The sequence below is a fragment of the Callithrix jacchus genome, chromosome 13 (genome assembly GCF_049354715.1).
Source record: "Callithrix jacchus isolate 240 chromosome 13, calJac240_pri, whole genome shotgun sequence".
Taxonomy (NCBI): Eukaryota; Metazoa; Chordata; class Mammalia; order Primates; family Cebidae; genus Callithrix; species Callithrix jacchus.
The window spans coordinates 8,925,050-8,938,861 of record NC_133514.1 but is presented as its reverse complement, the minus strand read 5'-3'; the positions used below and the strand labels follow the sequence as shown (position 1 = coordinate 8,938,861).

General features: G+C 44.3%; 1 long non-coding RNA gene across 1 annotated transcript; it reads left to right on the top strand.

The window, feature by feature from the left end:
* Nucleotides 1-424: 424 nt before the first annotated feature.
* On the top strand, nt 425-13,177 carry LOC118146715 (uncharacterized). Its single transcript, XR_004732583.3, has 3 exons — nt 425-1,179; nt 10,914-10,986; nt 11,531-13,177. It is a non-coding gene; the product is annotated as an uncharacterized LOC118146715 (long non-coding RNA).
* The last annotated feature ends 635 nt before the right edge of the window (nt 13,178-13,812 follow it).

Below are 13,812 nucleotides of genomic sequence, written 5' to 3'. Positions count from 1 at the left end.
TACTTCTCATTCAGTGCTTACAGGAACATGACACTGGACACAACTTATATGATTCTTAGTAATAGCACAGGTGCTAATGAATAGGCGATGATACAGCCAAGTACAGGGAGGGAAGTCACGGCGTGTTTCCTGGTATCTATAAAAAATCGCAGCAATGGTTTTACGGGTCCTTTAATGTGCCTGCCATGATGCCGAGCGTTTATGTGCATCATCCACGCATTCCTCATGGAAACCCCAGGACTCGGTGTCACCAGTCCCATTTTATAGGCAAAGATAAGAGGCACAGCAGTGATGGGTAATCATGATTTCACATTGAAGAGCAGAGCTGAGTTTCACCTCCGAGTCGTGCCGCTTTTTCATGTTGCCTGTTTGCGTGTGTGCATGTGTGTGTGCACGTGTGTGTTTGTGTGCATGTTTGTGCATGTGTATGTATATATGTGTGAATATGTTTGTGTGTTTCTCTGTGTGTGCATGTTTGTGTTTGTGTGGGTTTGTTTGTGCATGTGTGTACATGTATGCGTGTGTGTGCACGTGTGTGTTTGTGTATGTGTACATGTTTGTGCATGCGTATGTGTGTGTTTATATATGTGTGCATATGTTTGTGTGTTTCTCTGTGTGTGCATGTTTGTGTATGTTTGTGTTTGTGTATGTGTGTTTGGGTTTTGTGTGCATGTGTGTACATGTATGCGTGTGTGTGTGTATGTGTGATTTGAAATCAGTTACTCTGAGTGGAAGTCAGAGGGAATGGAAATTCTGACATGGTATTGAAAACAACTGTCGGACCAAAATCAACACAGAACGGTGATGTGTAGACCGAGCGAGAATGAAAGTGTGGGCGGGTGGGCACGCCTGGGTGAATCCGAGCAGAAGAACTTGCAAAACCCAGCCCCTGGTGGGCAGAGAAGGCTGTTGAGGTGCAGGTAAGAGATTTTTAAGAAACGACCTGCTGTTTGTTGTTATTCCTTGTTCTCTCTGTAGGAGGTTTGGACAGGCACTCTCTCACTGATGTGCTTGTAACTTTCATTGTCACCTTTATCAGCAGACTCGCCCTGTGGAGAGGACAAATTGGATTCATGACCAGACCTCCGAGAGGCTGCGTCTCCAGGCAGCTGGGGGGAAGCTGTCTGGAAACAAACACGTTTTCCAGCTCACTCGACCCTTGCATTTCCAGAGCAGAAGGTGTGTGATGTGGACTAACTGAAACTTGCCACCAGCTTGTCTCATCTCTCATGAAACTGCTGGAAGAAATACAGTGGATAATGACTCATTTCTGTGCTCGGGTCCAGATAATAACTCTCACTTCTTAATAACTTCCCTCTGGCCATCGATATCTCAAATGCAATGAAATGCTGTAAGCTGGCAGATGATATTTTCATTAGATGTGAAGCAATTTTACCAAAGTGAGATAGAGACGATACAGGGGAAAATGCTGTCTCTGACCAAATAAAGAGGTGGGCTGGAAAGTACATGAAAATAGGACTTCAGGTTGGAACACGGAGGCCTAGAGTTCCCAGGAGAGGGAGAGAATGTCCCATTTTTCTGTCCTTGTTGCTGATGGACCTGTCTTGGTGTTTGGAAGGCAGGCGTTCACCCAGACTGGCCAAGCGTGGATGCCACGTGTTAGGCCATGAAGGATGGCAGCAGGATGTGGGAGCTGCTTGGCTTTCATAGGCTCGTGGGATGGGGAGAATTTTGGCCTTCAGCTGAAGGGAGCAGGATTCCTCTCTGGGCTCTATTTCCACCTAGCAGCCTGGCCTTAAGCAAGTCCTCTAGCTTCTCAGGATCTCAGTTTTTGTTGTTGTATATTTGAGACAGGGTCTCTCTCTGTTGCCCAGGCTGGAATGCAGCAGCATGACCTCTGTTTCTTGCATCCTCTGCGTCCCAGGCTCAAGTGATCCTCCTGCCTTGGCTTCCCAAGTAGATGGGGACTACAGGTGCATGCCACCACATCTAGCTAATTAAAAATTTTTTTTTTTTTGTAGAGACAGATTCTCCCTATATTGCCCAGGCTGGTCTACAAACTGTTGGGCTCAAGCCATCCTCCCACCCTGACCTCCCAAAGTGCTGGTATTACAGGTGTGAGCCACCACACCTGACTTCTTGACTTCTTTAAATGTTCGGCAGAATTCGCCAGTGAAGCTGTCTGACCTGAGTTTCCGTAGGCCAGTGTTCGTGTGTTTGGCCTGCTGTGATAGAATACCTTCAACTGGTCACGATCTCATTTTTCTGTCTGTAAAATTGGTTAGGACATCTCCTCGTGCCATTGCTACTCAGAAATCTTATCCTTTTGCCCCTTTTGAGGGACAAATCTAATAGACAAAGCAGTAAGCTGGAAAACCAAAATCACAGGTCCAGATGGCAGATAGGACTTCAGAGGACAAGTTAGTCATCGTGGACGAGCTATGTCATGTGGGTGCTTTGGCCTCAGCTGGATTCTAGAGGAACCCAGAACCGAGTCCTTGGACAGAAAGATTCTAGAGTTCAGATGGAGAGGACAGCAGGAGCACAGGCCCTGTGTGAGCTGGTGGCCATTCACTAAGATGGAGATCTTTGTTCTTCTAATGGAGAGCTTGTCTCACTTTTTTCTCTCTGTTCTTCAGAATATCCTGAAAGTGTTTTTAACATATGATTTAAGAATCCTCAGGAAAAGCCTCAATATTTCTCGAGTTATAGAGAGTTTCTAAAATTGTGTGGATCAAGGGGTACTACTTCTGCTGATTAACCTACTTGTGATAAGTAATCTGTTCATCACATTCACTTGCAGGTAGACAGTATGCTCTTCTGAAGGCATACAGTTCATCCAAGTTCACGTAGTAATTATCCAAGGCTCTCTGCCCCTAGTTACAAGAACTGAGTTAATGTGCTCCTGAGTCCGTCTATATTTTTAATGATCATTTCATTTCCCTCATTAAGCATTTAGGTTGCTCATTTGAAACGTCCAAATTGATAATGTTCTCTCATCTTTATGTGGTTTTCATGGAGGCATGAGAACTCCTCAAAGTCAGAGCAATGGCTCTAAAATGATCTTCTCTGGTCAACAGAGCTCCTGCATACCCAGGACCATATCTCCCAGCCCAGAAATGACTCCTGCACACCTACAGATACCCAGTCAGCCCTCACCTTGCCTGTAAGCCCCCTTCCCAGGAAATAAGAGCAGAAGAACAGAGAAGCCGCAGAGTTTCATTGTGGGTATATGAAAATGAAATACGTGGCGTAACTGTTAAGGACTGAACTGTGTTCTCCTGGAATTCGTATGTCAAGCCCTAATGCCTTAGGGCCTTTAAATAAGTCATTAAGTGTATTAGTCTGTTCTCACCCTGCTAATAAAGACATACCTGGGACTGGGTAATTTATGAAGGAAAGAGGTTTAATTGATTCACAGTTCCACGTGACTGGGGAGGCCTCACAATCATGGTGGAAGACGAAGGAAAGCAAAGGGATGTCTCACGTGGCAGCTGGCAAAGAGAACGTGTGGAGGAGAACTCCCATTTCTAAAATCATCAGATCTCATGAGACTTAGTCACTACCATGAGAGCCGTATGGGAGTAAGAGCCCCCAGGATTCAGTTATCTCCCACCAGCTCCCTCCCATGACATGTGGGAATTATGAGAGCTACAATTCAAGATAAGACTGGGGTAAGGACGCAGCCAAGCCATACCATTAAGGCAAAATGAAGTTAAAAGGGAGGGGCCCTAAGCCGTATGGCTGTGGCACTGCAAGAACAGGAAGAGACACCGGGGATGCAGGCACACAGAGAAAAGGCCATATGAGGACATGGCTGGAAGACCGCCATCTGCAACCCAAGGAGCGAGGCCTCAGGAGAAGCCAACCCTGACCACACATTGTTCTTGGACTTCCAGCCTCCACAGCTGTAAAACAAGACGTTCTTGTTGTTTAAGCCACCCAGTCTGTGGTATTTTGTTCTATGGCAGCAAAACAAATGCAGTAAGAATAGAAGAAAACTGATCAGTAGAAACGGAAAATCCTACAGAATGGGTGTCTTTTACAGTGACGATGAAAAACTTGGAAAAGGATTCCACTAAGCTGACAGTTCTTTCATGGCTGGATTATGGAACCATTGGACATGAAACAAAATAAAAATGATCACAGCTCTCCCTCTGTGCCCGAGGCGGTTTCTAGGGGGAAATTCAAATGTGAAAAGCCAGGCAGGTGATCCGAGATGCTGTAAATGGAGGTGGGGGTGCCAAGCATCAGGCAACGTGGACTTGCTCATCAGCGCTGTGTTCCTGCCTGCAAAGCTGCCTGTTGGTAGGGATCGGCACAGCCCTGGAAATACACTTTCCCGGAGGGTTACACGTCTTCAGTGAGAACACTGTTTGAGACCTCTGTGCTCAAGAGACCGTGTTCAGCTTTTGAAATGTTTGGTGTTCTCCTTTGGAATGGAATAGTCTGGGAGGGATAAGGAGTGTGGTTGGTACCAGCCCAGGAGATGCTTTTTTTTCCCCCCCCAGATAGGATGCTAGTTTTATCTGTTAGGTGGGAAATGCAGCGATGATTGTGCCTTTCCTCTTATGAGGTGGAGCTGCAGGCCAGGGATGTACTTAGCTCTTCTGTTCTGTGCAGAGCCTTCTGGTCAGCTGATGGTGCATGATGTGCAGCTGCTGAGGTTCCTAGCTTCTCCAGAGTAACTCCTGCTGAAGCCTCTCTGCCATCTTGCAGAGTTGGAATCCGACGCTGTTAAGATTTAAGAAGAAACACAAAATAAAGAGAACAAACAGAAGCTCACCTCCTTCATCATGAAAGCAAAGATGTCTTATGAAGGAATTGGTTCAATTCACATAAAAACCTTGGTGTACAGAGGCAGGAAAGTATCATTATACCCATTTCACAGAAGAAGAAACAAGGAGTGATTAAAAATAAGGAAGGAAGGGGAGAAGCAAGGAAGGAAAGAAGAAAGGAAGGGAGGATGAGAAAGAAGGGAGGAAGAAAGGATGGGAGGGAAGAAGAAGGATGAGAGGGAGGGAAGGAAAGAAGAAAGAGAGGGAGGGATAAATGACAGGGAATGAAGGAAGGAAGGAAGAAAGAAAGGAAAGGATGGAAGAGAGAGAGTCAGGCACAAAGGCAGGTGCTGGGGTCCTGGCATGAACGGAATGTACCTTTGACACGAGTGTGGTTACATTGAACCGCATGTGCCTTGTGTTGGAAATCATAAAGTCACAGTGGACTCTTCTGAAATGGAGCCACCTGGTCTACCACAGTCTCTTCTGAACAGGCTCAGAGAAGATGAGGCCATGTAGGGTGGTAAGAGGCAAAGGTCTAAGCTCCCTTGAGCAAACATTTGCTCTTCGCCATGGTTTAGTCATTGAACCTTTTCACTAAGCTCTAGTGCAAGCCTTGGGATTGAATCTCTGAGTTATCATTTACTGGCTTTATAGTCTTGGGCTAATAACTCATTTGATGAGCAAAAATGGGATGAAACTATCTTTTAGGATGGCTATGATGTGAGCTCAGAGTATGTGCAGTGGTTGTTTAAAACTTGGTAGGTCCCGTGGAGATGGAGCTATGTCATCCTGTTCCTCACCCTCAGGGTGTGTCTCATAGCACAGTGTAGTGCTCACACCTGTCTGTGTTCACCATGAGCATCACTGCACCTGCATCTTGTGGCATTCATGTGATAGTAATCATAATGGCAGGTGCAGCAGCTGATGTTCATTGAGTGTTTGCCACTCACCAGGTGATGTTCTAAGTGCATTATATATATTATTTTATTTCCATAGCATTTTGAGGAAACTGGGGAAAGGGTTAATGCAACTGGACCCATGTCTTGCCGCTGGTCAATAGTGGGCCTGGAATTTGATACCAGGGACCTTGACTTGATTTCAGAGCCTGTGATCCCAAAGGCTCTACCATACAATACTCTCTGTAACTTGAAATGGAGCTGCTAATTAATTCTTTATGTCTTTTCCCATAGCCACTGATTTGAATAATTGCTTTTCAGCTCATGTTCTTACAATATCAAACCTTTTGTCCCAAATTCTCTTGTTTTTAGTAAAAGTAAGCAAGAGGGTTTTCATACCCACAGATTCAAGTTTTGAAAGCTCTGGTGTAGCATTGGGTAGGGTGTGAGAAAGAGAGGGGAGGAAATTTGTCATTTTCTTTTCCCCTAGAGATCTTTAAATTGAGATGAGTTATCTTACTGAAAGAGTTAGAGGGGGGCTAGGATTAAGATTCTAAGATGGTCTCTGAGACCCAGGCTGAAAAGCGTCATTCTCTCCTCCCTACTGTGGGGTCACTGACTCTTGGGAGGCCGTGGCAAATCCTGGGATCTAAGTCCCAGGTGTGCTTCTCTCTGGGGCACGATGTAGGGAACAGGCCTGTCCAGCGTGGCCCCAGGACACTGGATCTACACACACAGATGTGTTTGCTGAGAACTTCCCTGGTACCAGGCTTTGTACATTATGTCCTTGATCTCACAGCAAAGCCCACACGGAGGTGATATTTTCTCAATTTGTAAAGAGGTGGAAACCAAGGCTTAGAAAGGTTGTAACTTATTTCAGAACCCAGAACTCATACATGGCAAAGGTCAGTTATGCCTAAAATTGATATAAAACCTTAGATTAAAAAAAATACCATACATATAAAAGCTGAGTTAGGATTCAACACTTTAAGAAGATGTAGGTAAAGTTCTTTACAAGCCCCAAGCTTTCCCTCTGTGGTTGTGTCAAGACACCTGAAAGCCATCCAAAATGGTGCCCAGTCCTCCCATATATGTGCGTGCACACACACACACACACACACCACACAACACACACACACCACACACACACGCACACACGCACACACGCACACACACACACCACACACAGACACACACACCACACACAACACACACACACACCACACACACACACACACCACACACAACACACACACCACACACAGACACACACACCACACACACACACAGACACACACACACACACACTGTCATGGAATGTAAAAAACAAAGGACCCCAGGCATTCAGCACGCCTCTCTCTGTGCTTTGCCACCTAACATAAGAAAGAAGTTTTTAAAATGTTGGACAAAAAATAATTCTGGCTTGGGCAAACAAGGCTTGGAAAGGAACGAAATGCAGGCAATTTTAATTTACTTCTTCCTTACTAGCATTTAAAGCCAATTAGCAAGGGTGGAGAAAAAATTCTAAACATTGGAAACTTCATCAACAAAAACTCACTAATCCAGGAAGCCGCATGGCTTGCCGCCCAATTATACTCGCGAAAGCAATACACGGCTCTCACTGAAGAGCAGCCAGCAGTGCTCCGAAATGAATCTTGATGGGTGTAGAAAGCATCTAAATCACGAAACAATAGCTTACATCGGTGTACCATTTGGTACGCGGTCTCTTCAAACATTCACGGCATTCCTGAGACACAGGTAGGGGAGCCGACACCCTGCCCACTGAATGGACGGGAAAACTGAGGTGCAGCCGGATGAACCCATCCTCCCAAGATTAGGTAACTCATCAGTGGGAGAATGGAACCACTCCTCTTTCCTCTCATTTTCTTTCCCCTTGAGATCCATGAGAAGATAAATGCAAAGTGGAAGGCTCTGGAGAATCTCTGCAATTGGGGCGTATGTAGTAGAACCGTGGAGGGCAGATCTGTTTGAATGAATGGGCCCTTCACCTGAAACCCTTCCCTTCCCACATGCACGACCCGCTAGGGGATGTCAGCTCACAATTAACATGAGCTATTTAGCAAAGCCCATCTCCACGAGCCAGTGCTTTATGGCAGGAAGTGATTTTGTGGACGGAACCCTCCATGATACAACTGGGACTTTAACTCAGGTTTAAAGAAATAATTGAAGAGGAGCTAGTCACTTGATAATGAGAGGAGATAAGCAACTCACAGAAGATGAAATGAGGAAAAGGAGAGGAAAAGGCTGAGAAGGAAGGTTGCTATAGCAACAACAGAACTCACCTTTTCCCCATAATGACAGTGAAGGTCAGAATGGGCCTTGGGTCCCAGTAGGTACCATTGGAATGGAAGAAATCAGCTATTCAATGGAAATTCTCTCCCAAAGCACTGCTTGGGTTTTGTAGATCTCTTTAGGCAAAACTTTCCCACTTTTAATCTTCTTTACCTCTTAGGTCTCTTTTCAGTCTCTCTTCATTTCTGTACTGCTTATCATTCCAGCTGTCTTTTTGGGGAATTTTACCGTTTTGCCCTTAAATTGGTTTGAGGTTTTCATTATGCATTGACTCAGTGATGTGGGGGCAATTAATGCATTTAAAAATGGTGACAGTGGAGCCTAAACCCACAGAGTTGTACACTCATTCAGAAGGCACCAGGGACACGTTTAGCTGTGGGAAAGCCACAATACCCAACTGTGTAGAGAAATCCTTTTGTGGGAGAGCAATGAGACTCACAGGGACTCCCCCAGGCTCGTGAATTCACAGGGGTAGAGACTGCATCTCGCTTTGGGTGTAGATTAAGGACTTCATTTATCATCGGCAAGAGCTTTATTTATAATCAACAAGAGCTTGATTTAAAGGAACGACACCTTATGTAATTGAAATTGTCGGGGAAACTTAGGAAGAATATGATTATGATGCTTGGTAATTAGCTCTGTTGGTGAGAAGCGGGCAGGGATCGGAGTGAAATGTTGAACAGTAAATCAGGATCCCTGATTTATTGTTCTGGTCCCATCCCTAATTCCCTCAACACCGGGAGGAACCACTGTCATTTCTCCTCTTTCCCTTATTTTTCTTTTTACCATTTTTCTGCATGTAATAGAGCAGTAGATTCTGGAACTGCTCTATTCAAAATCCTTGAGGGAAGAAATTCTATTACTGATCTCCATAAAAGACCAAGCAATCTATTCTTTCTCTGGCATTTTCTTTTTTGTCTGTAAAACAGTATTTTTTTGGGGGGAGGGGGTGGGGAGGGAGATCTCTTTTTCCTTTTATGCTTTACCATGTCCCTTTATGTATCTCTTTCTGTATCTTTCCCCCTTCCCTTCATTTGATTATTTTTCACTAGCTTTCTCATATCATTTCTTGTCTTCTGTTGATGCTATTCCGCAGTTACACTTCATGTACTCCCTTCTTCTTTCTTCACCTCTGCTACTGTTACATCTGTGCCCATTGTTTTTCCCTCTGGTGATGTGTAGATTTACTAACAAAATGACTTAAAGCTATTTGGCATACACTGTGGCTCGAACATAAACTAGATGGAGATTTAAAATGAACTTTTCTGTTTCCCAATTGCATTGATGTTTCTAATGATGATTTTAGAAGTTGGTTATTATAAAAATGACTTAATAAAGAACAACACATTTAACTGAATGAGGTTAACTATTGGCATCTTACATGTGTGCAAAGCCAGTGAGCAGTGATTTTTTGACTGTTTTTCCGGCAGTTGCCACATCCACCTTCAATTATGTACAGGAATCTTGTGAGATCTTGATTCCCTCAGCTTGTCAAAAAAAAAAATTGCACTGAACAGCAAAGAAGACTATATTCACGTTTATTGCAATGGGGAAAGAGACTATTAAAACAGGGGAAAGACTAGAAATAAACTCTTAAAACAAGGGGGAAAGTTTGTCAGCATGGGGGAGCGAGCAGGAAGTACTGGAGGACTTTGGAAGGGAGGATGGCCAATGTGCTTAGTTGTCTGTGTTTGCTAATTGGCATTTATTAAAGTTAAGCTCCTATTCTGCCACACAGATGGGAAAACAGGGACTTTGTCCTTCTGAATGACTAAATTTCAAAGCTATGGCTCTCAGATCCTTGAGAAAGACAGTCTTGGGTTGTACAACTGACAGGAATCTGGGAGATAATTTACGTCTCAAAGGGGCAGAGAAAGAACTTATAATGATGACTTGTCTAAGGTAAAAACTCTAAGAGAAGGGAAGTCAGGGGTCTGGAATTAGGAAGAAGCCTGTCTCAAGTTTAGTCCTGCAGAGGGCTGCATTGGCCCTGGTCAAGCTTAACAATTCATATGAAAATCCGATATATAGAAATATGCAATATTGCAAGATTTATGTGGATTTACCATTAGCACTGGCACAAAATACAGAGATGAACTAATCGTTGGCTAAGAAAAGTGATTTTGACTGCAAGCCAACATGAGAGACATTAAAATAAAAATAAACAGAACACGGCAGTATCGTGGGAAACAAGTATCAGTGGTGCTATGCGAGAAAGTGCACCTAAAATCAACATTCTCATAGTATATGTTTTATTTTGTTTAAAGAGAAAACTGTATAATTTGTTAATTTTATCTATTTTTTTTGAACTTCTTTCTCTAATTTTGTCTTTGAGGTCAAGAGACATTGAGACATTGTAGAAGGTCAGGAATTTGCATTCAAATGCTGGTCATGTGACTTTCTGTTAATTTGGCCAACTTCAGACTCTCTTTTTCCCAAAAATGGGACATACTGTCTTTCCAAATATGTTCAAATATTTGTTCACACACAAACACTATGCTTTTTGGGTAAAAATTTACCTTTCAAGTGAGTCTGTGTGAGACATTACAGTTTGTTTGCTGGTAGACTGAATCCATCTGGAGAGGTATAATCGTCTTTCATACAAGTAGTTTTTAAAAAATGTTATCTGAGTTCATTTAGATGAGGAATGCCCTCTTCTGTTTGCCATTGTCCCAGTAAATTCCTTTGCTTTCAGTTAGCCTGGTTCTTACAGTGGCTTCAACTTCCTGAACCTTACATGCTCTGGGGATTTTGACTTCTGCTACAGTTATAATAATCAATATGGGATATATATATATATATATATATATATTTGAAAGACAGCCAAAATTTTTTAGGGTTTGTATATAAGGAACAGCAATGTCATCTTGTAGAGTAAATCATATCAATGATCTTTTGAGGGGGTTACTCAAAATGAACATGAAATATATTAAGAATTATTGATGCACTGTCCCTCCTGCAGGTCTGAGAAGCATGCTGGGATACTGAGTACATTGGTTGTCCAACATAGACATCTCTCACCAACAGAGTAACAGGTAAGAAAAGGACCATTTTAATCTATTGCATCAGTTGCTACCAGGAGGATTTCCTGGCACCTTTCTCATTTTTATTATTTTCGTATTTCTTTAAATAATGATAATGCAATTAATTAAGTACATTAGTATCAGTGACTGAGGGAAGCTTATTTCCCTTCAGCAGTTTGTATTTGGTTTTATCTCTTTTTTTTTTAGACAAGGTCTTACTCTGTCACCCAGGCTAGAGTGCAGTAGTGTGATCTTGGCTCACTGCAACCTCTGCCTCCCCGGTTCAAGTGATTCTCCTGCCTCAGCTTCTAAAGCAGCTGGGATTACAGGAGCCCATCATCATGCCTGGCTAATTTCTGTATTTTTAGTAGAGATGGGGTTTCGCCATGTTGGCCAGGCTGGTCTCAAACTCCTGACCTCAGGTGATCTGCCAGCTTTGGCCTCCCGAAGTGCTAGGATCACAGGGGTGAGCCACGGTGCCTGGCCTTTACCCCCTATTTGACTGCACAGGTCCTTGTGTGATTAATGCTTTTACCTCGGTGTCTTTTAACCATAGGAAGCATAATCTAATCGTCTTTAGTGCTCTGACATCCATGCTCATTTGCAAGTCATATGAGAGGCCTTGCTAACTGATGGTCGATGCTCACGGACATGTGGGCTTTGACAGTCACTACCTCCTTTTCGGGCATCATGAGAGGATTCCTGCAGCTTTCTACAAGAGGTAATTATGGCCTTCTCCCAGTCTCTGGTCACCTTCCTTTCCTGGCACGAATTGGCCTCTTTGAAAGGTGTATCCTTTTCAAGGATATGCATGATGTGATTTTATAATTGGTAGGGGAAATTGGGGTCAAGAGAGTCTGCTGAAGATGAAAAGCTTAGACTGTATCTGTGAAGCTGCCACGGACTGGAGAACAAACAATTGGATTTCCCTTTGTTCGCCTGGATGGGTGGTGAGGATGCTTCTGGATTCCCAAGTCAAGTTCATGACTTATTCATAAACATACGTTTAACTCAGGTAACATTAGAGAGAGCTCTCGGAAGCCAATCCAAGTGCAAAGACATCCACCCAGTGGGGTGGATTCTTCTTAATTTTGCTGGTGCTGGGACTGTGTGCGTATTATTTTGACTTGGAACATATTACTGAGGATGGCCCTATATCCTGGTAATCATACATGTTAGCCCTTTAAAGGCAATCAAGTAAATGCGACAGTGGCCAACTGTGTTAGTGTCCTGGAAGAGTGGTTCTGAGAGATGGGGAAAGCTATCTCCCCATTGCAATCGAGGAATATTCCCTTCCCTGCCTTGCATTCTCTCTGACTCGTTTTATTTTTATTATTTTTATTTTTTGAAGAAGGGTCTTACTCTGTCACTCAGGGTAGAGTGCAGTGGCATGATCACAGCTCACTGCAGGCTTGATCTCCAGGACTCCAGTGATCCTCCCACCTCAGCCTCCTGAGTAGCTGGGACCATAGGCATAAGCCACTATGCCTGGCTAGTCTTTGTATCTTTTTTTTCTTGTTTTGGTAGAGATGAAGTTTCATCATTTTGTCCAGGCTGATCTTCAACTCCTGGGCTCAAGTGATACTCCTGCCTTGGCCTCTCAATGTGCTGGGATTACAGCCATGAGGCACTGCACCTGACCCTGATTCATTTTATGTCATAAAACCTTGAATATGCAATCGTGTGTAATTATCTTTCCTATGTTTTCTGTGGCCGTTTTTCTGAACCTGACGAACAAAAGGGGTTAATACGTTCACATTCCCTTTAGTTACTTTTTGTTTTCTGGAAGATCAGGAGGCAGAAGAAAAGTGGGAAAGATATTGGGTGACACTTTGCTTTGAGTGACAAATGGTGGTGACTTGTCACAGTGCTCTTAGTCTGAGGGGGCCAGGTAGGCTCGCATTGCAAAGGGAGCACAGAGTGGGAGCAGCAGGGCTGGGGAGAGCCTCCCGCCCTCCCGGCACCAGCCTGATGGAGAGGAGATAAGACAGGCCAGGAGGAGGTCGGGTGGCGTCTGCAGATTAGGAAGGACCTTGAACGTTTTTCTTTGGGCTTTGGCTTTAATTCCAGGTGAGAGTGGAAGTCCTGGGAGTATTCTGAGCAGAGGATTGACAAGCTGAGATCTGGATGCCATCATGGTGTCTGCGGCATCAGGGTCAGAGTGTTGGGGCCCAGGTAGAGTAGGGCGGGGCTGGTGCAGGTGTCTGTGTATGTGGTATGTAGTGGTGCAAGGGGATGATGACGTGGGGATGGTGATGGGGTGGGCTGCAGATTCTGGAGATGCTTTGAGGCTAGAGCCAACAGGGTTTCTTAATGGATGGGCAGTGGGTGGGAGAGAATGAAGTTGAAGATGGGTTTGGATTTTATTTTGTTTTTGTTTGAGCAACTCTAGTGAACGGAATTGTCATTAACAGCATAGGAAAGACTGTGAGAGAAGCATGCTTGGAAGGGATGATATATGCCAGCTTTGGGCAGGTGAAGTGTAAGACGCCAGTCAGATATCCCATGAGAGAAGCCATGCAGTTGGTTGGATGAAGGTGTCTGAGTTGGGCTGGGTGCGGTGGCTCATGCCTGCAATCCCAGCACTTTGGGAGGCTGAGGCGGGCAGATCACCTGAGGTCAGGAGTTTGAGACCAGACTGGCTGACATGGCAAAACCCCATCTCTACTAAAAATTCAAAAATTAGCCAGGTGTGGTGGTGGGTACCTGTAATCTCAGCTACTCCAGAGGCTGAGGCAGGAGAATTGCTTGAGCCTGGGAGGTGCAGAGGTTGCAGTGAGCCGAGATCTAACCACTGCACTCCAGCCTGGGTGACAGAGTGAAACTCTATCTAAAAAA